General features: G+C 43.1%; 1 long non-coding RNA gene across 1 annotated transcript; it reads right to left on the reverse strand.

Moving 5' to 3' along the window:
* Window positions 1-729: 729 nt before the first annotated feature.
* LOC144313607 (uncharacterized) lies at window positions 730-26,757 on the reverse strand. Its single transcript, XR_013379213.1, has 6 exons — window positions 26,560-26,757; window positions 21,529-21,710; window positions 16,591-16,643; window positions 10,605-10,697; window positions 4,392-4,533; window positions 730-1,892 (listed from the first exon to the last, which is right to left on the reverse strand). It is a non-coding gene; the product is annotated as an uncharacterized LOC144313607 (long non-coding RNA).

Consider the following 26,757-nt stretch of genomic DNA (forward strand, 5'->3'; position numbering starts at 1 on the left):
CTTTGGCTCAGGTGGTGAGATCGAGTCCCACATGGGGCTCCCTGCATGGAGCCTGCTTCTCCCTCTGCCTGTGTCTCTGCCTCTTTCTGTGTCTCTCATGAATAAATAAATGAAATCTTTAAAAAAAAAAAATGAATTGCTGCAGGCTCCATGTGGACAAGTCTGAGTTACAAAGTCCGAGGAGGCCCAGTCAGAGAGGGGCCTCCACACTTTCACCAGTGTTACCTCCTGGAGCTCTACCAGGTTCTCATAGTGAACGGCAGAGTCAAGTTCCCTTGTGCTTCCACTGCAGGGAGAGAAAGAAAGAACTGCTATGAAATAGGCCAGAGCACTCTGTTCTAGCAACGAGCTTACCAGAGCCTATCTGCTGGGGCTTTACCAGAGCCTAAGCAACTCCCATCCCCAGCCCATCCATCTAAGGAGCGGGAAGAGGAGAGTGAGAAGCACCTGTGAAGTGCACGGTCCAGAGGCACGGGTGCCTACAATACTGAGAGCTACTCTCAGCCTCTGGGACTGCTTCCCTCCCCAGCCTCACCACCACCACCGGACTCGAGGCCCACTTAGAGCACTTCCTTTTATTTACTACATCAGTCCATCAAGCACCACATCACAAATCTGCTGACAACTTTCTGAATGTAACCATATAAAATTGTCTTGAAGTTCTCATCAGTCTGAACGGCAGAGGTTGTAGCCAGCAACTCTGAAACATTTTTCTAATTAGTAGGGGATCATATCAGGTTGATTCATGCATATTTGAAATTGGCATTAATCTCATTCAAACATGTTTAATGAACAATCATTAAAATTTGATATAGGTAGACTTCACAAATCTGTTTCATTTTCTACAAAGGGATTGTGTGGATAAGATGTAACACAATACACTAGCTTTACTCTTTGGACCTGACAACATGTGATTGACATATTTAAAAGATTCTATCAGCCTAATGTTTAGAATTTTATTTATTTCTTTATTTTTAGTTCAGGTTGTTTTTTTATTTCCCCCCATGTTCATACACCCAAGTAATGAATCTCAGATTTTATATCCGATAAGCTGCTTATGTTGACATTGTGTAAGTGAAATCTTAAACCTGGGGAAATGGCTATGAACATAGGCAAATGTCTACTTAATATATTTCAGACATTTGGTTTCCAGAAAATACAGTTAGTCAAGGGAAGTGTATGTGTAGCTCTTGAAGTTATTTGACAAGAAACTGAATCGTGTAGCTCTTCCATCTTATTATACTCACTGTGTCTGCCCCTTCTTTGGTGCATCCAGCAATTAGAATGGGCCTGGATCTGGACATTCAGATGCAAGTGTGGCATTTGGGTTTAGCCTTATTTGTAAACAGCATGATCCACAAAAACCCATGTGAATAACAAAAGGAAGCAGACAGAGCTGTGTGAAGCTTTAATTAACGTGAAGCTAACCCGAGGATGTGCAAACTGTCAATTTCTTCCCGGCTGCACGGGAGGCAGTGGCTGATGTGTCAGCCCTGATTCAAGAACAGTTTGCAATCTCAATAAAGCAATAATCATGCAAAGATTGGTAGATATGAGAAGAGGTATCACAAATGATCACTCTTTTCTTAAGGATTACCCTCTGGGTGAAGAGTGAAGAAAACACGCTCATTTCCCCCAATTCCTTCCGTGCCAGATAAAATCATTAGACAAGATTAAAAACCCAGAGGGTGGAAACTGCTTCCCTGCAAGAAAAGTCTTTCCATTTCTCTCCAAGCCACCATGCTTCCCGCTGGTGTCCTGGGCAGCCAGCAGCCTTCCTGCCTCCCGAATAGCACAGTGCGATTCCTTTCTCCTTCTTTCTGGGTCAGAGAAGCTCCTCGGTCAGATCCAGCAGCCACCTCAGCTTGTTTTCAGTCCAGCAGACAGGGTTTCTGAGAACGTGAGTTAAACGGTTTTCTTTAAGTAAGCCCCTAGATGAGTAAGTGGTTTATTGGGGTGCCGGGGTAGGGAGGGTATAGGTTTTTATCTTTCCTTAGCATTGTCTATCTTCAGCCTTAGCGCCTTACTTTCATATGCACACATATACACACACAACACACAACAAATTAGAAAAGGATGATCTGGAGTTTTGCCGTCACCTCAATTGGTTGCCTATTTGCGTTGTTTACATCTGTGAAGGTTATCGGTGTTACCTAACTCAGTTTTCTCGATTTCCTCAGAGCATAAGGTAGGAGTGCAATTCCTTCCCCTCCTCGCCAGGTGTGGCCCTGTGATCTGCTGTGGCCAGCTAAGAGAATACGAGTGCCCCCCATCCCTTCCAGCGAGGAGCTTTGAAAGCCAGCATGTGAGCCAGCCAGCATTCTCTCTTCTTTCCTGCCAACAATGACCAGCATTTTTTTAGCTGGTGCTTGTTCTATCAGACAGGGTTCTGGGAGACAGGACAATGCAGAAGGGAAAATGGACTAGAGCACAGACAGGAAATACACCTTGTTTTTCTAAACTACTGAGATTTAGGGGTCACTTGTCACCATGGCTTAACCTTGCCTCTAGGGCTGATAGCAAAACCTCAAAAATCTCACTGACTTCTAAGAAATTCTCCTGTTTACACAGGCCTATCTTGGAACAGACTCCCAGAGACCAACACTTTATCTGTGTTCTGTCTTTGAACGGCATTGATGCAAGCATCCTGTCATGCTAGAGCCAGCACAAACTCCCGCTGGTTCCCATAACCTGCAAATTGCTTTGCAAAAGCTGCCCAAAGCTTTTGACATGAGGTCTGGGCTGTGCACCTCTGCAAAGGAAAGAAAGTCACTTTAAAAGTCCAGGCCTTTTGTTTTTTGAAACCAGCTCTTGGTCTTTACCCCTTTCCTACCTGAACGTACTCCCTCATCAATTCAAACAAGATAACTAGCCCATCGGACATTAATAAAGACATTAGGTAGCCTATCCATTTTAGGAAAATACACACTTAGTCATCCATTTCTCTACCTAACCATTCATCTGCCCCCACTTCCAGGAATTATTTCTGTTGAGAACAGCAGTTATTCATTTTCCATCCCCCAATCTTCCTTAGCTGAGCCATCTCTCAGCTCATAAGAGGGCGACTTGACGCACAACCCCACTCAGGAAGTGAATGGGCTCAGAACACGGGCATTGCTGCTTGGTTTGTCCCACGTGCCCCTCTGCTGGGATTGCTCTGTCAGCAGCATCAGCTGCTGGCTTAAGATTCTCACCTTCCATCAGCTCACAAATAATAAGGATAGCATCTCCAAATGCAGCTTCCTACAAACTTTAGATTAACCTAAAGTTAAAAAAAAAAAAATCCAACTGATGATACCAGAACCTTCCCTCTCCCACAGCCTAAAAGAAAAGAAACGTAAGGCCAAAAACTATATAGTGATGTGGAAATATTTAAATATGGGATTTGCATGATAATGGGGGAATATATTACATTTTTCACCATTCTACCTGCAAATGATTACAGAGCTGGATAATCATTTGCACAGCAAAAGCGAATCATATTTAGATTAAATCTGGAAGTTTGAAAGATTGATGGAAATCTTTCACTCATTTCCAAAACAAAGGCAATGAGAGATACCAGAACATGTCCTTAATAACTGGGGTGCATTTCTGACCGAAAACCTGAGCTTTTCATCTTCTGTCCGGGCCCTTGCTGCTGAGACAATCTGTAAAATGGATTAGATTATGCCGCCTTGTTCTGAAGACATTTCTATTCAGGAAAAGTCACACCTCCCTTCTGGTTAGGCAGCCCTTCTTTATGCTTCTCTGTGCTTTATAGTAAGTAAACTCACTACATGCATCTGCCTCTTATATGCTGCTCAGGAGGCATGGGGCCCATCTGACACCCTTATCAGTCTCCCTTATGGGCTTCCCAGCCTTTTTTCTACTCTTGGCTCACACTAAGCACATTCCCAGCCCAAGGCCTTGAAAACATGAGTTTCCTCTGCCGAGCACACACTGCCACTAGAACTTTCCATGCTTACTCCTTCCCCACATTCTTGTTGTTTCCTCAGAGAGGACTTTCCAACTCACTCCTTGCTCTCTCTCATTCTTTCACACTTGATCCCCGCCTGGTCTGCTGTTAGGCACAATACTCATGACTCCAAGCGTGTGTGCAAGTGTTCCATCATACCAGTCAATTCTCTGTCCACCAACGGGGTGTCCTACAACCAACACAATTCAGTTCTGACACTAACAACCCAGAGTTAGCAGTGGACCCCATAGGGTGACAGACTCCGTCCCACAGGACTGCCCTCACTCTGGGTGCCAAGTGCAAGTCCTGTGTTCTCAGGTTACCCACAGGTCTGCCCAACTTGTCTACAAATCTGCAGGTTCCCACAATGCCCCTCCTTTCAAGTTTGATAATTTGCTGGAATGGCTCACGGGACTCAAAAAGGCAGTTTACTTACTATCAACAGTTGATTATCAAGGACACAACTTAGGAACAGGCAGATGGAAGAGACTCATAGGGCAAGTCATTGGGCATGAGGTACAGTTTTTATGCCCTTTCCAGGTGCATTATCCTCCTACAACTTCAGTGTGTCCACCAGCCTGAAGAGGGTTCCATGGAGGTGAGAGAGAGAGTTATTATGTAGGCATGCTTGATCAAATCATTAGCCATTGGTCATTAACTCAATCACCAACCCTCTCCCCTCCCCAGTTAGGGATTGGAGCTGAAAGTTCCAACCCTCTAATCACTCCTTGGTCTTTGGGGATCAGCCTACATCCTAAAGCTCTCTAGGGCTTCTTAGCCACTAGTCATCTCATGAGCATACAAGAGAAACTCTTACTCTGAAGAGCCCAAGGATTTTAGAAGCTACCTCAGGAAACAGGGACACTATTTTCTCTCTGACACTGAATGCAATGATATCACTTTTTTTTTTTTTTTTTTATGATAGTCACAGAGAGAGAAGGAGAGAGGCAGAGACACAGGCAGAGGGAGAAGCAGGCTCCATGCACCGGGAGCCCGACGTGGGATTTGATCCCGGGTCTCCAGGATCGCGCCCTGGGCCAAAGGCAGGCACCAAACCGCTGCACCACCCAGGGATCCCAATGATATCACTTTTTAAAAATCCATTTCCCTGTTATTTGTCTTCCCCTACTAGAATGAAAGCTCATTCAGGACTCTGGCATACTCAGCTTTTGGTGCCAGCATCCTTGATGTTCTTAAGCTTGTATCTGTATCACCCCAATCTCTGCCTCCAGCTTCATGTGGACTTCTCCCCTGTGCATGTCTATGTGTCTCTTCTCTTCTTGTAAGGACAGTCATTATATTAAGGCCATGTCATAAAATAATATGGCCAGTTTGACCTCATCCTAACCTGTAAAGATGAGGGTCTTTTACATTTACATTTGTAAATGTTCTATTTCTAATAAGTGACATTCACAGATACTGAGGTTAAAGTCTTCAGATCTCTATTTGAGGAAGACAAGTCAAACCCAAATGAGTTGATTAGATTATTCACATAGAGCATGTAGTGCCACTTTAGGAATTAACTAGTCCTGGGATGCCTGGGTGGCTCTGTCAGTTAAGTGACCGACTGTTGGTTTCCACTCAGATTAGGATCTCAAGGTCATTGAGCTCTGCTTTGGGCTCTGAACTCAGTACTCCGCACAGTCTGCTGGCAATTCTCTCCTTCTCCCTCTGCCTCTCTCCCCTTTCTCTCTCTCTCTCTCAAATAAAATAAATAAATAAAAATCTTTAAAAAAAATAATAATTAACTAGTCCTTCTGGCTTTGGTATTGAATTCAGGCCACAAAGTGTCCCCTGGGGCCACAGGCAAAGGGGCCTTTGAATCAGATCTTTTTATCAAGAACCTCATCAATCTCAAACACATGGAGTTTTGGAAGGAACTGCAGTGGAGAGTCTGTGAAATCTGTATTAAGAGTCAGGGATGGGGATAAACAGAATACAAAGAAATATTCGGTGATAGAAAACTGTAAACATTAGTAAGGAAACTGGTATTTTTAAGAAGGCTAATGTGATGAGTCCAAATTTTTAACAGAACAAGCAAGTTTAATCTTTTTTTTTTTTAAGATTGTATTTATTTATTCATGAGAGACACACACAGAGAGAGAGGCAGAGACACAGGCAGAGAGAGAAGCAGGCTCCATGCAGGGAGCCCGACGTGGGACTCGATCCCGGGTCTCCAGGATCACACCCTGGGCTGAAGGCAGGTGCTAAACCACTGAGCCACCCGGGGATCCCCGCAAGTTTAATCTTAACAGTAAAAATATATTTATCAAGTGCACACATTTCTGGAGCAGAAATGTGAGAAATGACCTCAGAAGCTCAAGCAGCAAGTGGCTATTCTCTATACCAACAAACAAACTAACTAACTAAAACTGCATCCCAGTAATGCCAAAACCACCAGATAATAGTGTAAAAATTCAGTGAACAATATTTGCTCTATCTGATACCAAATATCCAATTGTCATGTGTTTGTTGTTGATGTTTTTCTGTGGAACTGACTCCTAGTTTGACCTGGTGTCATGCAGAGTGTATGATAAATTAGGGTTGTAGCCATGCCTCCTGGCTGTCCCATAGGACAACCAGGATCATCTTCAGTGCAACCAGTCTTTGAGGTTCTACCTTGACCTCACTGCAGACTGCAGAAGGCTCACTCTTTCCCTTCCCCGCCCTGACTGCCATGGAAGGGTTGTGTGAAAAGCACCATGAAGACTACTCAGTTATCAGGGGAGTTGAGAATCTGCTGGAAAAATCAAATTCAGCAGAGGGTGTAAAGTCCGTGATTATTAAATGTGAACGTGTTCCACTCCTAAGCAAACTGGCAGCTTAATTTGAGACTCATGAGAAGTTACTGAGAGGACATGCCATCAATCTCTAAGATTCCTGTAACTAGAAGACCTTAGGAAAAGAAATGCATTTCATTTGGCTCAAACGTGCGTTCTCCAGAAATAAAGTGTATTTCCACATAAGGTAATGGGTGTCTAATTTTTTTAAATATACAAGCAGCAACTGTCTAGGATACTATAAAATGAAATCCTGTAAAATTGTGGGAGACAATCTCTCATGCTCCTTCCAACTCTAAAAACTGTGCAACGTTGAAGATTTATTTCAGTCCCAGAAGATTTCAAATACACAGATACTTCACATTCATTGAAAGAGAGATCAGAAAAGAATAACATTATAAATGGTACAGAGGGAATTTCATTTTTAAAAAAATTTTTTTATTTATTTATGATAGTCACAGAGAGAGAGGGGGGGAGGGGGGGCAGAGACACAGGCAGAGGGAGAAGCAGGCTCCATGCACCGGGAGCCCGACGTGGGACTCGATCCCGGGTCTCCAGGATCGCGCCCTGGGCCAAAGGCAGGCGCTAAACCATTGCACCACCCAGGGTTCCCTTTTTTTTTCATTTTTTTTTTCATTTCTTTATTTATTTATGATAGTCACACACAGAGAGAGAGAGAGGGGCAGAGACATAGGCAGAGGGAGAAGCAGGCTCCATGCACCGGGAGCCCGATGTGAGACTCGATCCCGGGTCTCCAGGATCGTGGTACAGAGGGAATTTAATCATGGATCCAGCACAGAAAATGTGCAGCCGATTCTCTGAAACGAGGGTCTGAGGGAAGAAGGAGTGGTTGTCTTCACCTTCAGAAGCTGATCTGTCCAAACACATCCATTTCAGAGGGTTGCCATAGGACGGTGTGTCAGAGGAATCAAGGCATGCTGACCCTCTAAAAGAGCAATAGGAAGCTGTCCTTTCTTCAAGAGTTTATATATTACAGCCCTGGTTCTAAAATTGAGGAAGAGGGTGTCTGAATGGGATGGAGAAGGCAAACTGGATTTAACTCAGGAGTCTCTTTGAATGACATGTGCTCATTCTGTGGAAGAGGAGGATGGGAGGCAGATGCAGGGAGGGGTGATGGGGCAGGAGCATGTTTGAAAAGGTTCCTCAGATGATTCTAATTATCCTACCCATTTCAGAATCCTGCATACGAACTAGAGTAAAAATAATTCTCATTCTTTTCCATTTACTATTGTTAATGATTCTGCCTCCAAATTTGGCTTCACTTTTCCTATGGCCTGGGTTTTCTTCTGCGTGGTAGGCTGTTATGGAAATCACAGTAACAATTTACTCAGTAAAGCTGTGTGAGCCAAGCAGAAAGGATTTTTTTTCTCCCCCTCAATTTCAAAAACTCTACTAATTTGTGGTGATAACAATCTTTCACATCTTGAGAGTTTGGAGAAGAAATTCAAAAATATATGATTGCCAAAAAACATGGTAAATTCCCTTTTGTGTTGCTGCAGAAGTATGAATTTACCCCCAATCAGACCTCCCATGTTTAGGGACTTTCCTCAAACCTCTTGACTTTTTAAGATTATGAAATGTGCTCTGGGTACAACTCCCGTAAGTATCCACACCCTCCCACTCCATGAGAGAGACAGAACATCTGCTCCTCAGCTCTCTGGGAAAGTATATTTAATTATTAGATGCTTTTCTTTTCAAAATGGTGCTGGCTTTCTTTCTTCCTTCCTCCCTTCCTTCCTTTCTCTCTTCCTTCCTTTCTTTCTTCTTTCATTTTTTTTTTTTTTTGTCTCCAGGGCAAAAGCAAAATAAAATCAGACCTTTGATGTTTAAATCAGATAATAGCATCTGTATTAACACAAATAGCAGCTAATAGCATAAAAGTGTCTTCTATACTTGCCGAGAAGCAGGAGTGAGCATCAGGCATTGTTTTTTTTTCTCAATATCCCAGCAGTGACTTTACCTTAGCAGGATTTAGAAGCCAGGGATGCTGAAAATGGGACAGTGGAGGAAGAAAGGAAGATTATGCAATCTTGCTGACATGATTATGAAAACTTGTAGAATCTTTTCCACAATGATCAGCTTTTGTTTCTCAATCCTAGCAGAATCTATCAGAAAAGTGTTGGGGGTGGGAGTGGAGACAGAGAGAGGAGACACAATACTGAGGGAGACAGGGAAAGAAACTAAGAATGTGAATCTTGCTCAAAAAACTTAATGCCTTCCACATCATGGTATAAAATGAGAAGCAGAGATTTCACTGGAATAAATCTTTACCAAAAAAAAAAAAAAGTCAAGCGAGTGTGGGTTTGGCATCACTCACACTTAATAACCAAGGAACGGTATTACCAGCTTTTGTAGAAAATTTTTTTTTTGAAGTTTTATAATTTTCCTAGTGTCTTACTTGTTTTCAGGCTTCCTTCTTTAAAAACAAACCGAAATGAGCCAAAAAGAGTTTGCTTTTGTTTTAGCAAGAGCAGGAGAGCACAAAAGCTCCCAAGGAGTGGGATCACCAACTCGTTGTTGGTATGTTGATGGTATCGGGTGAACCACCTCGAGGGGAGACAGAGCTCGGCCTCCCCAGGTGGACACTCCGTGGGGCCACGGACACGTCAGGCCCCGGGAGGACTCGGGCTGGCGGGGCAGCGGGGTGTGCCCGGGAAGGGGTGCCTGCGGGGGGCTCCCCAACTCCGCCGCTCTGCCGACTTCCCAGGGGCTGGGAACTGCCACTGAGGCCGAATCCCTAAGAGGGGACCCTGTGTTTGCCAAGTTTCCTGGGTGAGAGCGCAGCCAGTGGGGGGCCCACCGGCTCGGACAGGGGCCAGGGGCCCAGGGAGTCAGCCCGGGGCATAGGCAGGGGATGCGGGGCAGGCGGGGGGTGCGGGGAGGTGAGGGGGTTGCAGTGCCGGAGGACCCCAGATGGCACCCAGTAAGGGAGGCAAGCAAGCATCGGAGCAGGAGCAGCGCTGGGCCCCCGCCCCTCCCCCACTCACCACCGGGGACATGAGGTGTTGACATGCATATGGTTGAGAATCAGCTGAAACACCCCCCTGCCCATCCCACCCCACTCCCGCCTTCCCCTCTCCCCCACCCCCCATCCCCTGCTGTTTCCCCTTCACAGACAGAAAGGGCCACAGCCTCACCAGAGGAGCTCAAGCAGCCCTCAGCCCTCCCACCGACCCTCGACCCTCTCCGGCTGCTGTCGGACTCGGGTTCTACCCAAGGCTGCCATCACGCCCTCGCTTGCAAGCCAATATTATGGTTTGCTTGAGCCCTCCCCTTCGGTCAGTGGTGGCCTCCGTGTCCCTAAAACAGCCGCATGAAGATACCGGTACTGTCCTCCCTTGTCCAGTCACCACCTCCTCAGTCCACACATGTCCTCGGTTCATTAGCCCGTGGAAATGTGAGGATCTTGCACACCCCAGTAAAGGGGGGTCATATGAGAGAGGAAAGGTGGGCTCCGGCCTTCCCTTCTAGCCGCCTCACCTCCCTGCTCGGGCTCCCGATGTTGACCCAGCTAGCTGCCCTGGTGGCCAGGAGCCCATGGTAAAATCTGTAGTGGTAATAGGTCAAGAGATAGATCTTTGAAAACCACAAGTTTCTCCCCAAGCCTACATTTAAGTGAATACGCTTGCACTAATCAGAAGTGAGGTTTTCCTAAGCAGAGGAAGTAAATAAGTGAGAGAAAACCGACTGTCTGGATGACAAAGGTTATTGTCTTCACCGGTCACCTTGTGTAAACTAAACTGCTCTGGGGGGACGATGTAAGGACATTCCCCTCCATTCAGCAGGTTTTTAAACAGGACCGTTATGGAACGAATTATTCAGTGTAGAGAATCTCAAGTTAAACATACCTATGGACATTGGCCAGCAGGTCACTTCGCAATCCACAAAGATTCTTGTAGCTCTTTCTGGTGTTCCCAGATTTAGTAAGCCTCCATACATTTCTCCAAAGAGAGTTGGGGACCCAAGATAAAGAAAACAGTCATCAAAGAGTGACCCAAAACTTTGTTTTCTACTCTAAGCCGAACCCAAACGAAGGATTTGAACCCCAAATCAAGATAGTCCCGGAGTATCAGCCTTCTCCACCCAGAAGTATTTTCTCCTAAAGCCACATAAGTATATTGGAAAGAGGGTTCATAGGTTGAAAACATCTCATAAAGGTCATTATTAAGATCTGGAAATGGATTTTGTTGAAAGAAAGCTTTTGAAAAACAAACGATCCCAAGGGGTATGTAGAAGTGTTTTTGCACTAGAATCTTATTTTGAGGGGGGGAAAAACCCTTCAATGTGAATTGAGTTACCGTTCTAAGGCCAGAGTTTAATTTGTTGAAGGAAGCCAGATCCAGATTAAAACTAAAGCAATTCAAAATACAAATCTAAGAGATGAGCTCCTGACCGAACTCTCTATAAAAGAGAAAACCTAACACGTAACAGAAGCATCACAGTTACAAGCTATTCTTCCCAGAAGATGGAAAGAAAAATGGAGCAATAAACAGAAACAGAGAAATATAGGAGAGAGTAGGAAGCCAGAATATTCTGTTATCCATGGGCAACTAGCTTGTCAATGTCTCACACTTCAACTGAATCCGAATTCTGAATGTATAAGTGAGATAGAATAATAACTCTTTGCTTGGGTGTTTGATATAGTCTAAAGCTTGTGAATATGGATTCAGAAACATCTGTCTTCCACATCATCTGTCTATGGCTCGCCTTAGACTAAAATCTTGGGTGGAACTAATAGTTCCAGTCATGCAAGCTGATGCCTCCAGGGGTAGGAGGTGAGAACACAGAAATATTAATACAGCCATCAGAGAACCGACTCTAAGCCAGCAGCTGACACTGTTTAGTCTCATTGACTTACGAGGACTGGGTAGTTTTAAAAGTGAATTATGAAAGTGGTTAAGGGCTAGCTTGAGGAAAATGTTGGCAGGTATCAAAACCAGACTGCTTGTGGCCACTTCTAAGATTTCAGTTGACATGAGTTTGTGGTTGAGAAGTCAAGAGGGCTCCTGAGGAGCGAGAGTTCAGCCCTTTCTAGTCTGGTGCCAAATCCAAGCAAGGCATGAAAACCAATTTTTATACAGTCAAAGGCACTGCCAGTATATAAAGTTTTATAATCTGATGTGTACTACACGATCCTTGCTGTTTAAATTTCCATCATGCTGAGAATGCAGAATGGAAGTCACTGAAGGAGGTGGGCAAGTCTAGACCTGCTCAGAGCCCAGGGGTTAAAAAGTTTATACGAATAATTACTTAGGCTTCAAGCCTGAATCATTCAATATCGGAATCAGGGCTGGTCCTAAAGAGAGAAGCCAGGGCAGGAGGAAGTCTGGAGAGAGAAGATAGCAGGTGGCCGCTCTCCGGGCTCCCACACCTGGGTGGTGGGGCGGCGGGGGTGGCCGAGCTCTTACAAATCAGAGAAGGGACAGGAATATGTGGCTTGGCCCTCCCAGCTCTCCTTCAAGCAGACATTCTACACCATCAATGCAATAATCTTCCCTCTTTTAGCTCCAGAGGCAGATTAGGTAAATGTGGCTACAACCAAAAACATATATATTGTGTTTACCAGAATTGTGCTTTCGTGAAATATTGATGTGCTGAAGGACATCATTTCAGGTGCCCTGATCATCCCATAGACAGAACCTGAGAAGTGGAATGCTATAGAGTGGAAAAGCCCAGCCTTGGAGTCAGTCACTGAGATCATAGCCCATCTACAACACCTCCAGTGATGTGACCTTGTGCAAGTGTCTAAAGCTCTCGATGACCAGAGTTTTCTAAGATCTGTCTTAGAAATGAAGAAAATAAGACAATCTACCTAATACAATAATCATGTGAGCATTAAAAGCAATGATTCGTGTAAAGCTTTTCCTAGCGCTAGCATAGCGCTAGATGGTCCGTCTTTATGAAACCCTGTTTGTGCAATCCATAAGTGAGGTGGCACCACAACATTGGTTGTGAGCAATAAGGACTCCTCCCCACTTCTCTCCACCCTCTGAGCCCCGCTCTGAGCAGTGACAACTTTCAGCTTCTTAGCTGATCCTATCAATCCTTGCTTCCATCTTTCCAAATACTGTGACTAAATTCAGACCCGTTATGTCAATTCCTTATTAAAATAAGTGAGGATTTAACTCAGTTGTTCCGATATCCACACACACGATCTCTACCTCTCTGTTCCTCGACAGGCTTCAGTGCTATGTAATGACTTGTTGTCACGTATATGTTCCCAGCTGAACCACAATGTGAACTATGACATTTTGCCCTGTATCAATATGTATATTATATATATGAAATAATTGGTTGGATTTGTTTCTATGTCTTGTCACTAAATTGACAGGAATGGAGGGCAGCTTCCTAATACAGCCATGTACATCAAGAATAGTGATATATTTTGAGTTATCTCTCTAGAGGCCCTCTCTCTTCCACACTGATTGGTACCCATTTTACTCTATACACAACTTCTGTTTTGTGCCTTTTCTTCATCAACCTGGGAACTTATTTTTTCTCTTTTTCTGTACCAGATACACACTTTTCCTGACCTCCTTTTCCTTTATTTATCCCTTTGTCTTACTAGACCAATCCTTTGGTAACTTCTGTAGAAAACATGCATGTTTTGAGACTCTGATATGTCCTTAAATATCCTCACTTTTGGGGTGCTTGGGTGTTTCAGTTGATTAAGCATCCAACTCTTGATTTTGGCTTGCATCATGGTCTCGGGGTCATGAGATCAAACTCCAAGTAAGTCTCCACACTGCTTGAGATTCTCTTCCCCTCTCCTTTTGCTCCCTCACTCCCAGCACATGCATGAAATCTTGCTCTCTCTCTCTAAAAAATTTCCTCACTTTTATTTGCTAATTTGACTTGATAAAGAATTCCAGGTTGAAAGCATTCCTTCAGAATTTTAAAGACATTGTTATTTTTTTTTTTTCTAGCTTCCACTGTTCTAACTGAGAAGTCTGGTTCACACAAACTCAGTTGTGTGTGTGTGGGGGGGGGGGTTTGATTTGTTTTTTAATCTGTAGAAGCTTCTTGGGGTTTTCTGTTTATTCCTTTTGCTCTGAAATTTCATAATAATGAGTCTTGGGTGTTTTATTGTTTGTATTTGTAATTTATTACTTTGAAACCTCAGTGTAAAAACTCACGTCCTTCAGCTTTAAAACTTTTTCTTGAATTATATCTTTGATAATTTTCTCCGTCTCTCTGGAATTCTTATTCATTCAATATTTTATTAACTGGATTAAGCCTCATTTCTTATCTTCTCCTTTTATGATAATAAAAGTTAACTTTGTTTCTTTCTTGCACATTTTGAACAATTTTCAACTTCTCTTTGCTTTTCTACTAAATATCTTATTTTAATTTTTCTGTATTTAATTTCCAAAGCTCTTTCCTGTTGCTGACTGCTCTAATTTTATAAATGCAGTATCTTCCTTCTCTTGCTGAGGATAATACTTATTGAGGCATTTGTTTTGCTTTAGTCTGAGTTTTCCTTTCCTTTTCTCTTTTGTTTTTGAAACTGTTTTCTCTCTTTTGGTTTGTTTTAACTTTCCACCTTTCCTGTTGGAGTCTCTCCTAAGGAATTGGTGATGCTTAGCTGTCACTCATATTCAAGGGAGAGGAACTGGGGCACTAATTTTAACCTCCATATGTCTCAGTGGGGTTTATGAACTTTGCATTCCAGTGCCAAATGGGGACCAGTCTTTTCACTGTATGGTCCTGAATATTGATACTGATCTTTTCTTGGACTAGTTTCTCCAGAAAGAAATCGTCCAATGTCCAGTTACTGCCAGGATGCTGGGACCTTTTCAGGAAAGTAAGACATACTCACCGGATGCCCTCCTGGCATTACTGCAACATGCCACATATTTAGCTGCCTTTGGTGAACAAGAATCTAGGTCCTCTGGTCTGGTTTCTACAGAGATTATGCCTGCTTCCTGCTCTGGTTGCCTGGAATAGTCACCCAGCTGGGTATGAGAAAGGGGAGACAGGGTTCTAACTGCTCCATAAACAGAATTTCCAGCCTGCTGAAATACCTTTCCTGCCAACTCTTGAGCCTGTCCCAGATTCTGTAAAATAATAAAGGGACTCCTCATTGTCATTCCTCTCTAACAAGTCTCTTCTGAGTCTCCCTCTCTGCTTCCCATCTTCTGGAACTTCATTTATTCTTCTAGTCTACTCTTTGTTCTCTCTTATGCTGTTTGTCCTTTGGTCTTAAGCCTTTTAAAGTTATTTACGGTCAGCTTTGAAACACTTGGCAGGGAAAACAGGCAGCCATGTGTATTCAGTCTACCATGGCATTTAAAAATGTTACATATTTTACTGTCATTGTTCTTAATACATAACAATATTATTAGCTAATGTTACTATTATAATAACCATTGCTCATGTCCTCTGGTTACCGTGAATATGAAGAAGTTAAAATAAGGAAGTACGGTTGGTGAAAAGTAAAAACATGGACATGTTTTGCGTATCTCAGCCTGGCTCTGAATAGCTCAGCAACGGAAAATTCTTCCTCCTCCCTTTTGACTAAATTGTACCTTTTTCATGGCTTTCCCCAAGCTTTCTGGCTTCTTTTCCTACAGTAATTCTCAGTAGGCCCCCTGACTACATTTTGACCTCCCAGTAGCCTTCTGGTTCCTTGAAAGTCCATCTTTTACAGACTCCTCTTAGCATTTCCACATCTCCTTCACCTGCTTACTGCAGATCTCGATCATTTGGCTCACAGATCACTGACCCAGCAAGGCAGAATTGAACTTCAAATTAAGTCCTTTAATTGTGGCATGTGTTCCTGAGCTCCCTAGAGAAAAGCCTCCACATGGGAGTGAAAATATAAAAGAAGAACAAACTATTGCTTTTCAAAACATTTCCAATAATTCTGCAAGCAAGCAGTGAAGGAAAAATTGGCATATTATCCCTGGAGAGGTGAGAACCCAGAATGTTCTGTGACCTGAGGTTGTGGATAAAGTCCCGCACTGAGGTCTCATAGAGCTCAGCAGGAGACCTCCCATCTGCCCTGGATTGTTCGAATGGGGAGGGGTAAGGATGACTTCTCCCCTTCCTAACTTGGAGTTGTTTGGTGGGACAAGCCAAAATCCTTCTTTGCCTGGAATATGAATTACTGGCAATGCCCCCACAGACCTTTAGATACAGGGACTCAAATTTCTGAAGAAATCTTCACTATTCAGTTCTGTTTCCATCTCTCTCCTCTCTAAGTACTGCATAATCATCTTACAGAGAGAACTGGAATTCTGCTGCAAGTGAGATCTCTGCTCTGTAGAATGTTTCCCTTGACTTAGAATTCTACAGCTTATTTATTTATGTATATGCTACAGAGATGGAAGTGCTCTAAAAAAGAATTCTATGCTCTAAAACCACTGGTTTTAAGCAGAAGCTCTCAGCCCTGGAGTGAAAGGGCAGAGAAAAAAAAATGTAAGGAAATGACAAAGATACAACCACAAAGCACAAGTGCAGAGCCTTGAGGTGACATATGCAAAAGAGTAATTATTTGGCAACTTCCTTTCTACCAAGAAACAATATACTGTAAGATCAAGCTAGGGAAAATATACAGTTAATCATGCAGCATGTGACTCAGGTTAAATAATGGAATAACTTAGGTAGAGATGCTATAGTTGGCTGAAAAGCTCTGAATGGCAATTGTTTAATACAAAAGAAACACTGGCAAAGTCTCAAGTTAGAAATCCCTGGTTGATTGAACTCTCCATTCCCACCATCCCTTAGCAAACCTCCCAGTAAGCTGAGGAGGCTTGCCAGGGCCACAGAATATTTTGGTTTCATGGAAGATTGTTTATCTTGGCTGCTAAAATTCCACATGTCATCTCTTACCTTCTCTTAGGTTGAAAAATCCTCAACTCACAGATGAGATAAGAGAAGTTGCCCTTTGGAATGAAATAAAGAAAATACGCTTTGATTTACCAGATACTTCATAGAATGAGTAGAGACTTGCATATTCCTTAAATGTCTGCTTACGTCTGTTGCTTCCCCCAACTTTAGCCACCTCCAAAACAGGTGTTAGTAAGACTCATTGATGGGAATTTATACCAGTCTCGGACCATTCAGAATATGACACTTTTCTTTTTTCATAGAACAGTCTCTTTTGCCCAATCATAATACTGAGTTAATTATAATTTCCACCATCAATACCCAATTGTGAATAAAGTAATAAAAACAACAGAGTAGTTTATCACAGAACTGACTTTCAAATAATTCTTTCATCTACATTTTTTTTCTGGTAAATATAGGACCTTGGTAATCTCTGTAGGAAAATGGAAGTGATTTATGTAGAAGAAAATGTGAGCTGTTTAATCAGTTGGGGGAAATCATAACCACTGAAACAAAAAAGTGACAATCTGTGGGGAAGATATTTAACTAACTACCTCTTGTTAAAAATGCCAACATGGCTGAAGATCCTATATCTTTTCATAAGTGGTGACTGTAGGGTATTTTAAAGCTTGCACCACCCTCGCAAAGATGCAGCTGCTGTGCTGTTTTTCTTGGCAAATGTTGCAATCCTTTGTGGGTACTGAATAAACCTGAGCTTCGAAGCTGAGCAACTCTAGAACCAGACTGCTGGATGGTTCTCCTGAGAGTTCAAATATTTGAGTAAAAAAATATGTGTAAAACTCACTTCTTGTTTGGATGCAAGGAAATATGGACACTTAACCAGGTGTGAAAACATGGCTGAGCTTCTGTAATGTAGTGTTGGGTATCCCTCGTCTCCCGGGACGATGGGAATGAGCCTTCCCAGGCCACTCTTGGCAGACAAGCTCAGCTCCCCAGCATGCACTAAGAAGTGACCATCTCTACTTTGTTGACCCGTTTCCTTGGGGCCTTCAATTAGAAGCACATTCCTTTTCTCCCTTTACTGTTTTCAGGTTTAGTCCAGGTCAATAAGCACCTGAAGCTTTTTGGACAGCAAATAATAAGCTTAATCAGCCTCCTGATGAGTGAAAATGCTCTCGGAGTCTTCCAGCACTTGAGCCTTTGGCATTTTCTCATTCAAGATAAGCCTAGATAATATCTGGGATCAAATGTAGTTGATGAGGTTTGAAGTGCCCAAATGCTTACTTCTTTTTTTTCTTTTAAAGAGAACTTAGCCCTATTTCACTCAAGAAAGTAGACTATTAAGTACATGGTTTCCTCACCAAAAATTTCTGTTTTTTTAAAAAGTTTTCTTTTGAACAAAAATACAAAAGTGGCAGAAATTTCTGCAATAAAATTAGTCACTCATGGGATGCAAAGAGGCTAGGAAGAGAATATTTTAACCTGGCTAACAGCCACCGTACACTATATCTGTAGAAATTACTAAAGTCTTTAATTTGAGGAAGGCTGATAGAAAGAAAAGAATAGTTTCATAGAAATAAAAACAATCCATTAACAACGCAAGGTGGCCCTTTCAGAAACACCGCACCCATGACTTTCTTTGGTAAATTAACTTAGTTTGAGTTACCTTCATAAATAAAAGAATGCCTTAAACATTTTATTTTTACCCATAGTTAATAAAATTAAATCCATATTTCTAAGGTGGTTTTTTTTTTGTTCTCTCTATCCTTCTGTATACTAGGTGGTCCCAGGATCTCTGCATGATTCCTCACACAGATGGCTTGTAGGAGACCATCACTTTTCCTGATTACTACGGTATCATTCAGTGCACTGGACTCATCGTCCTTTCGAGATGTATTTTATGCCATCGCTCATTGTTAATGGATAGATGATAACAGGCTTAAGTTAAATACATTCCTTGTGGGCAGCCCCGGTGGCTCAGCGGTTTAGCACTACCGTGGGACCGCAGTGTGATCCTGGAGACCCTGGGATCGAGTCCCATGTCGGGTTTCCTGCATGGAGCCTGCTTCTCCCTCTGCCTGTGTCCTTGCCCCCACCCCCTTCCCTTTTTGTGTGTGTCTGTCATGAATAAATAAATAAAATCTTAAAAAGAAAATACATTCCTCGTGAAAGTCTCCTTTTTCTAGATATGGTCTCTAAGGCTCCAGATGGATCAAAAAAGGATGATCTGAGTCAGCCTATTAAAAGAGGAACTTGTTTCAGTAAACCTGACAACAGAGCCATCTGCCCAGAGGAAACACTTTCTGTGGCACCGGACTTGCATTGTCCTTGGCCAGCTACTCCTTTCAATTTTTGCTGCGGGCTTGCAGGCATGACTTCCACCCGAGCCGGTTTCCTCTGCCGGCCTCTGATCCCCCACAGTCCAAGACTCCCCGTCTGCTCTGCACATGGCCGAGGCTTGCCCAGCAGCATGCCAAAGAACGGTCTCCTCCTAACTGCTTCATAATGACGGTGCAAGTGTGTTGTCATAATGTAGTGGTTAATCAGGTCAAAGTGGAAGTCATCTCTGTGGCACCAGGGGGAAAACTGAGGAATGACACATATTCTTCCCACAATCTGCCTGCCAACAGACCTTGGAGATAAATATAAAGTGAGTTTGGGTTTCAGACAAAGCCAGGGAGTGCTGGTTGGAGAAACAATGCAGCGTCACGAAGTCTGAAGTCCCCTCAAATAATAATGCTTCAATTCAGATAAATTTAACGTATTCAAAACTAGATATTATAGAAACCCAGAGAGAAAAAAATAAGATGACTTCTGGCTAGAAAGTTGAAAGACTGTCTGAAGAAGGTAGCACGTAAGCAAGATTTTGAAGATGAGGCTGAATGTGGGCTCCTCACCAAAGGGTGTGGGAAGGAGCAGTAGCAGCCAAGGCTGGGGCAGAGGAGGGAACTGGTGTGGTGAGCAAGGAGCAGAGAAGCCAGAAAAGCAGCTTGAAGACCCCACCTTTGTTGGTCTGACTTCCACACCCAGGCAGGTAGACTATTCTGTAGACAAAAGAGAGTCCTTAACGGCTTCTGAGCACGGGATTGCCATAATCAGAGCATCGTTCTCGGGAAAATGATTGTGGCCATGGGAGTGGATTGGGTTGGAGAGAGGAAGGACATAAAGCAGATGGCAGCTAGGTGATCGGAGAAGTAATCCTCAAGTGAAGCGAAGGGCTCAGTCATGGGTGACAGTGGGGTGCTGGGAATGGGGGGCAGCTGGGAGAAACAGAACACAGGATGGGCTACAAAGACCTGGATATGAGCTGGCCCTGAGGGAGAAGGAGGCAACCATGAGGCCATGCTGAGGCTATGAGGCCATGTGACCAGGATGGCTCTGTCACTGAGGACTGTCACCGGAACTTGTTGGAGATATATTTCACTTAAAGGAACATCCAGGCATCCAAGTCCAGCCTTGAAGATGGGGGACTGCGGGAGGAAAAAGAGTTGAGAGCCAGAAATGGCAATGAGGCAGGGGTCTGTGATCACGTGGGACCCCAAGACAACTGACATAGTGTTGCTCGCTTAATCAGTACCAATAAGTATCAGTTAATTAAGTGAATGAGAGTAGAAAAGGGGAGAAATATGTCAATATGTATTTATAAGCCCTGCTTGTAGCAAAGATTGAACTCAATGATATTCAGATACAGATAAAACCTGAAAAGTATGAAAGACCTGAGGAAGCAGGTGCTCTAAAACGCTGAAATTGAGAGTATTTCTGCCATCTAGAATTTGCTTAATAAAATAAACATACCATGATGTTATTGTATCACAGAGCAGAACTTGCACTAATGAACTATGGCAACCACTCACAAAATGCAAGAATATTTTTTAAAGTGCCAAGAATACTCCTTTGCTCAATAAATTATGTAATCCAAATGAACCTATGGCATTCTTCTAAAGTAGTGAAATTTCTGAATTTGAGAATCCCAGCACCCTGCTGCCAGAAGTGGCTCATTACATAGGAAGTCCAATAGTTTGAATCTCTCAGTGAGAATGATGCTTCTGTTCATCAACCATTATAAATTGTTTTGTTTTGTTTTGTTTCTCCCTCCTAAACTAGCAGCATGTTAAAGCAGCTAAGTTGGAGACAATGGTTATTTCTCCAAGCACTTGATTTGTTTTCTCCTCTCTCATTTCTTGAGAGTTTGGGTGCTCATGGAAGATAAGTGTGTGTACTTGTCCAAAAAATTGTCAGCAACAGAAAAGAAATGGGAATGGTGTGAAGATTATCCATTTGTGTTTATATAGCATCCTTACTTGAAAGAGCTGAGTATGATCTTTGAACTATTTCATTACACCAGAATATGTGGAAAATATTATGGTAATCATGGTTTTTTAAAGATTTTATTAATTTATTCATGAGAGACACACAGAGGGAGGCAGAGACACAGGCAGAGGGAGAAGCAGGCTCCCTGCAGGGAGCCCAGTGCAGGACTCAGTCCCAGGACCCCGGGATCATAACCTGAGCCGAAGGCAGATGCTCCACCACTGAGCCACCAAGGCATCCCTATGGTATTCATGTTATACATTTTTTAGCTTGGTCAATAAAACTTTGTGTATGCTACCAATAAAGAGTATTACTAGGATGTCAACTTTTAAACCTGAGTCCTCTTTGGTCAGTTCCTTTCTAAACCTCCATAATGAATACATCATCTGAAATAATTTGCACTAAAGTTCTCTTGGCTGCAGAACTAAACAGGATTAATAATTTGAAGAATCATGGTCTTTCATTTTTGAAATAAATAATTTCACTATAGAAGTAATAGTGGGGGATGGAGGTACAAAGGAGGGAGTAAGCTGGGTAAGCAGAGATGGGAGCTGCTTTGCCATATGCAAAACAGCTCTTACTTATAAACAAACAAACAAACAAATAAAAGAGAAAAAGGGCATTCCAATTCTGTCAGTGGAGTCCAGAAATTTCTGAGTTACTCCTCACCTTTTCTCAAGCCAGCCGCCAAGGATAAGGTAAAATGAGTTCCAACTAATGAAATTCATCAATTATTTGTTAAAGCAGGAGTATCTTTCAATTTCGACATTCTTTTGTGTGGTTCTCAAACAAGTTGGCAGCGAAGACATTTAAAAGACCTCTCAGCCACTGTTTCCTCCTTGCCACAAACCCTGAAAGGAAGGAGGAGACGGGGGATGAACCTTTCTGCCTTCCTGGTCCACTGAGGGATTTCCCCACAGGCAGATGGTAGCAGAGACGGGATCAGTTGCTGTTTTGAAAAAGGAGTTGAAAAAATACAGCTCAGACACCCTTCCATTTAGTCCTCAGATATTCATGGAAAGCTAGTTTTGTGAGGGATTCAAAAATGAATAAAATGCAACTCTTCCCTTCAGAAGACTAGGTCAAGGGAGGAATTAGGGAAACTGCCCATTGGTTGCCACCATTGGAAATAGCAGGCCAGGGGGACTCTGCTCAGGGCCCTCTGGGCTATTGCAGTCCTCCTACTACAGCCTCTTCTCAGCCTAGGTGAAGTGACAGGGCAAAAGTGTGAATTACCTCGTTCATGTTGGCCCCACTCCTTTCTCTCCTTCCAGTGCTGCTTGCTGTCCCTGCCCTAGCCACGTCAGAAACACTAGCATCTAGCTCACACCTCCCTCCCTCTCTCTCTCTCTAGGTAAAGGGTCTGAAGTCAACCATTCAATGAGAGCTGCCATACATTTCTCTTGTGATTAGAGCACAGCAGTCAGTGCATCTTTCACAAGGGGTAGTCACTCTAACTTAAGGACGCTGATTTTCTGGCATGACTTACGGAGAGCCAGGTGCTCCATTACTTTAGAGCCACCACCGCCTCCAACCCTGGCAAGAACTTAAGTCCCAGTGATGCCTGCATTCAAGACTTCTGTCTTAGTCAACTTGGGCTGCTGTAACAAACCACCGTGCTGAGTTGTTTAAACAACAAACATTTATTTCTCACACTTCTGAAGGTTGAGAAGTCTGAGATCAAGATGCCAGCATGGTCAGGATCTGGTGTGGGCCATCTTCATGGTTTGCACATCAGCCATCTTCTTGCTGTGTCCTCCCATGGTGGACAGCAGAGAGAAGGAAGCTCTTTCATGTCCCTTCTTTTGAGGTCTTTAATCCATCACATGAGGGCTCCACCCTCAAGACCGGCTGACCTCCCAGAGGCTTCACCTTCCAGTATTATCAAATGGGGTTTAGGTTTTCTCCATATGAATTTGGAGAGGATACAATCAGTCTACAAGCAGCTCTGTTGCTACTGAAGCTATTTCACAAATTGTGAGCTGGTTGGTGGGGCAGCAATTTTGGAGAGAAGGCCCTTCCTGATCCCTGGAAAATCAGTTTATTCACATGAGCACATCTATCGTTCAACCTCTGAGCCTGTGCTATCCTGCACTATTATTATGGTACCCAGTAGCCACCATGGCCGTTTGTATTTAAATTAATTAAAATTAAATGAAATTTAAAATTTAGAGTTTCAATCACTATAGCCATATTTCAAGAGCTCATCACCTTGAACAACAAAGAACATTTCCATCTTTGCAGAAATTTCTGTGGGACAGCACAGCTCTGAACCAATGTTCAAACCATGGCTGAGGTTCACTTTCAGATGTGAAGTTCACAGAGCGGCAATTTAACTATTTATATTAAAAAATCGGCCACAATAAAAAATTTAAACCATAATTATGCAAGACAATTTATTCTCCCACACACAAAAGGACCAAAGACAACATTTTTCATCATCAACCAAAGAAAGAACATAAAATCTTCCTAGAGACAGTAAGGATTGAAATGAAATGAGTAAGAGAAGAAAACAGCTTATCTTTTCAACAGGCTTAGTCTTTGGAGATCTATGTAACAAGGTGCTTCATAATTATAATAATCCTCACACAGTACTCTAAAATGCACATAAATATTTTAATCTGTATATTGTTGCTTCAGTGTCTAATAAAAACACATATAGAAAGCCTGCAGGGTTAAAATTTGATACATCATACACAAAGCAAGAGACAATCCCAGCCAATCAGTTAATGGGGCTGTGAGGTACAAACCCCAGGAGCAGAATGGGTAGCCTTCAATACAAAGAAATGTCATATGACAACCATTCATAAAAACCCTGCTGGTATTCTAGCAGCAGGGGAACCTTGTTTCTCCTCTTAAATCCCTGGTTGGTGCTCTCTTGTTGGCAGCAGAGTAGTAGCTTTCCCAGACCCAGGACTCTCTTGGCCCTTTGATTTCTGTGGGCCTTCTCTGCAGCTTGCCAACAGCCTGACCAGTGTGGGCTAAATAGGCTGTGAAGGTTGTAGAAGGTAGATACGTGAATTGCAAGCTGATAAGATTTTGAGAATAACCAGCTTGCGGGCTAAACTTCAGAAAGAAACATATTTCCATTTCTGAAACCCCAATCCCAGTCTGGGTCCCCTCTCTATTTCCAATCCATTGCTTAATAGAATGACAAAATGCAGAAGTCCACAAGGGAGGAAGCCAAGCATGAATTCTATAGGACTTTCCTGTCCCTTCCTCCTTGCTTCACCTGATTCCCAAAGCCAACTCCCCTTCCCCAGGATGACTCACACTGAGGGCATTTTACTACTCATTGACACACAGAAGCAGTTTCTCCACTTTGAGTATGAGCTAAAATACAACCCAAAGATCCTCGGTTGCCCTACATGTACCCCCATATCACACTAACTCTCCTGGTGGCCCCTCATGAGACCTGGAGAGTGAGCATTCACAACTGCAGCAGTCAATACATATTTATGTGCTCCTCATGGATCCAAGCTCCTTGCTTTCAGAAAGCCTCAAGAAAGAAGAACTCTCTTGTCAAAATGCAAAAATACGAGAAAGGAGAATTGGCATATAGTCACCGAGGACTTAGCCATTGTTGGCTGAGGATCTAAAGTGGACAGCATGAAGTAGGGGTTTGAGGGGCCCAAGGAGGCCATACTTGAGTGGAATGGCCATGGTAAGACATGGAAAGGAGAAAGAGAAAGACCATGAAGGTCATACTTGGTGTAACTGTGGTTATATGTGTGGCTTGGGTTCCCCTCCATTTCACCATCAAGAAGCTTCTGGGGGTTAGTTACAAGCAAGGGTCTTTTCCTTCCTTTGTTTCCCCCTTTGGTTTTATTCATGATTTCCTCAAATACTTAAACACGTTTCTACCAAAAGGGTTACACTCAGAGCATCCAATAATTCTCTGTAATTCACACGTTAATATACAACTGCTATAGACACAATATTTGTACCTCTCCAAAATTCATGTTAAAATCCAGCCCCCAGTGTGATGGTATTAGGAAGTGGGGGTCTCTGAGAGATGGAGTAGGTCCTGAGGGTAGAGTCATATGGCATGGGATTAGTTGCCTTATAAAAAGGGCCTCAGGGAGCTCCCTTGCCCCTCCTTCCATGTGAGGCACCAAGAAAGTAGCCATCTATGAACAGGAAGCAGGCTTTCACCAGACACCAAATCTGTCAACACCCTGATCTTGGACTTTCCAGCCTCCAGAACTGCGAGAAATAGATTTCTGTTGTTTATAAGCCACCCAGTCTATGGTATTTCACTATAACAGCCTGAATGGACTAAGAAAACAGCCCTAAACCAATAAACCTCCCTCTTTACCATACTCTACTCATGACAATAAGTAGCACATCATCTGTGGTATCAGCTTTGAGATGGCTTTCATGCTCATGAGGAGAGGAGTCAGGACAGAACCAATTGGTTGGGAGATACCCTAAGCACTTTCTTGTCTTCTGGGCTGGATAGGAACATTGTATTGAGAAAGATAAACAGGACTGAGCATGTTTCAAAGCTTGCAGGCAGAGGTAGGTAGGATCAGCTACAGAGCTGCTCTATGACTCCAGTAAGATGACAGTTTTAATTGCACTTGGTGGATGAGCTAATTATGGTCAGAGAAAGTTAGCACTGGGGTTGCAATGAACGACACATTTTTTCTGGGAAACACAGCACACAGGTGACATCCTTATGCAATTTGAGTGTTTCTTCAAGAGTTTGGAAAGATATTTAAACCACAAGAGTTCAAGATAAAGGGGAAAGAAAAAAAAGAGTATCTGTGTGTGACTGTGAAGGTTGAGTGGTGAGCAGGATGTGGAGTTCAAAAGAGGTAGAATAATGGTTCACAAAAGGCAGCAATAAGTGGGAAGAAGCAATTAATTGGATCAGTCTGTTTAGGTTCAAAACAGCCTGATAAAAAGAAGACGTAATATCCTAATTCCGGAGTTAGGATCCCAAATCCTCCATATGACTAATAATTAAAGCCAGCTCTTAGGAAATAAATTCTTGAATTTGTATATTCAAAAAAGGGGATACAGTTAGCCCTTTGACCTTACTCCATATTTTCTTTTAGTGGGTAAATTCTTTAAGATCGGGATCCCTGGATGGCGCAGCGGTTTGGCGCCTGCCTTTGGCCCAGGGCGCGATCCTGGAGACCCGGGATCGAGTCCCACGTCGGGCTCCCGGTGCATGGGGCCTGCTTCTCCCTCTGCCTGTGTCTCTGCCTCTCTCTCTGTGACTATCATAAATAAATAAATAAATACCTAAAAAAAAATTTAAAAAAAAAAATTAAAAAAAAAAAAAAAAATTCTTTAAGATCTTCCAGAAACTGTTTGGAAGCACTCTATTTAACCATGACCAATTTGAGGTCCTAACGAAAGGCCCAGGAAACAGCCTTTGCTTCAAAATGTCCAGCCACAGCCTACACAACCCCCAGAATTCGCTTTTGAAGATTCAACTTGTTAGCCTCAGCATGTACATCAGGAAGGCTTACTGACAATACTGTTGGCTTTTCTATTTCTTTCTCCACTTGGTGACCCTGCACTCATCCTTGAAGGCACACATATACATACGAATGCGACCAGGAGCTTTGGCAGGAGCAAGAGAACTAGTTCCACTACAGTGAGCAGTGGTGAAAAACAGGCCAGTGGTTTGGCTCTCAGAATGGAAACCAGATGCACCTCCCTCCAGTTCCTCTTCCCCACTCTTACCTGGGCAGAATCCTGGGCTGCCAGAGGAGGAATGACCATTGTCTCTGTCAAGAGTTACTAGCACGACTGTGCTCAGTGTAGAAGATGATTTTCATGCTGTTTTTAATCTGGGTAATGACCCCGCCTTCACCTTCACTCGACCTTGGCGAGTTATCCAAATGTGTGGCTAAGAACAAAATAAGTGACAAAAGACCATTG

This window comes from Canis aureus, chromosome 5 (genome assembly GCF_053574225.1).
Source record: "Canis aureus isolate CA01 chromosome 5, VMU_Caureus_v.1.0, whole genome shotgun sequence".
In the NCBI taxonomy this organism is placed as follows: Eukaryota; Metazoa; Chordata; class Mammalia; order Carnivora; family Canidae; genus Canis; species Canis aureus.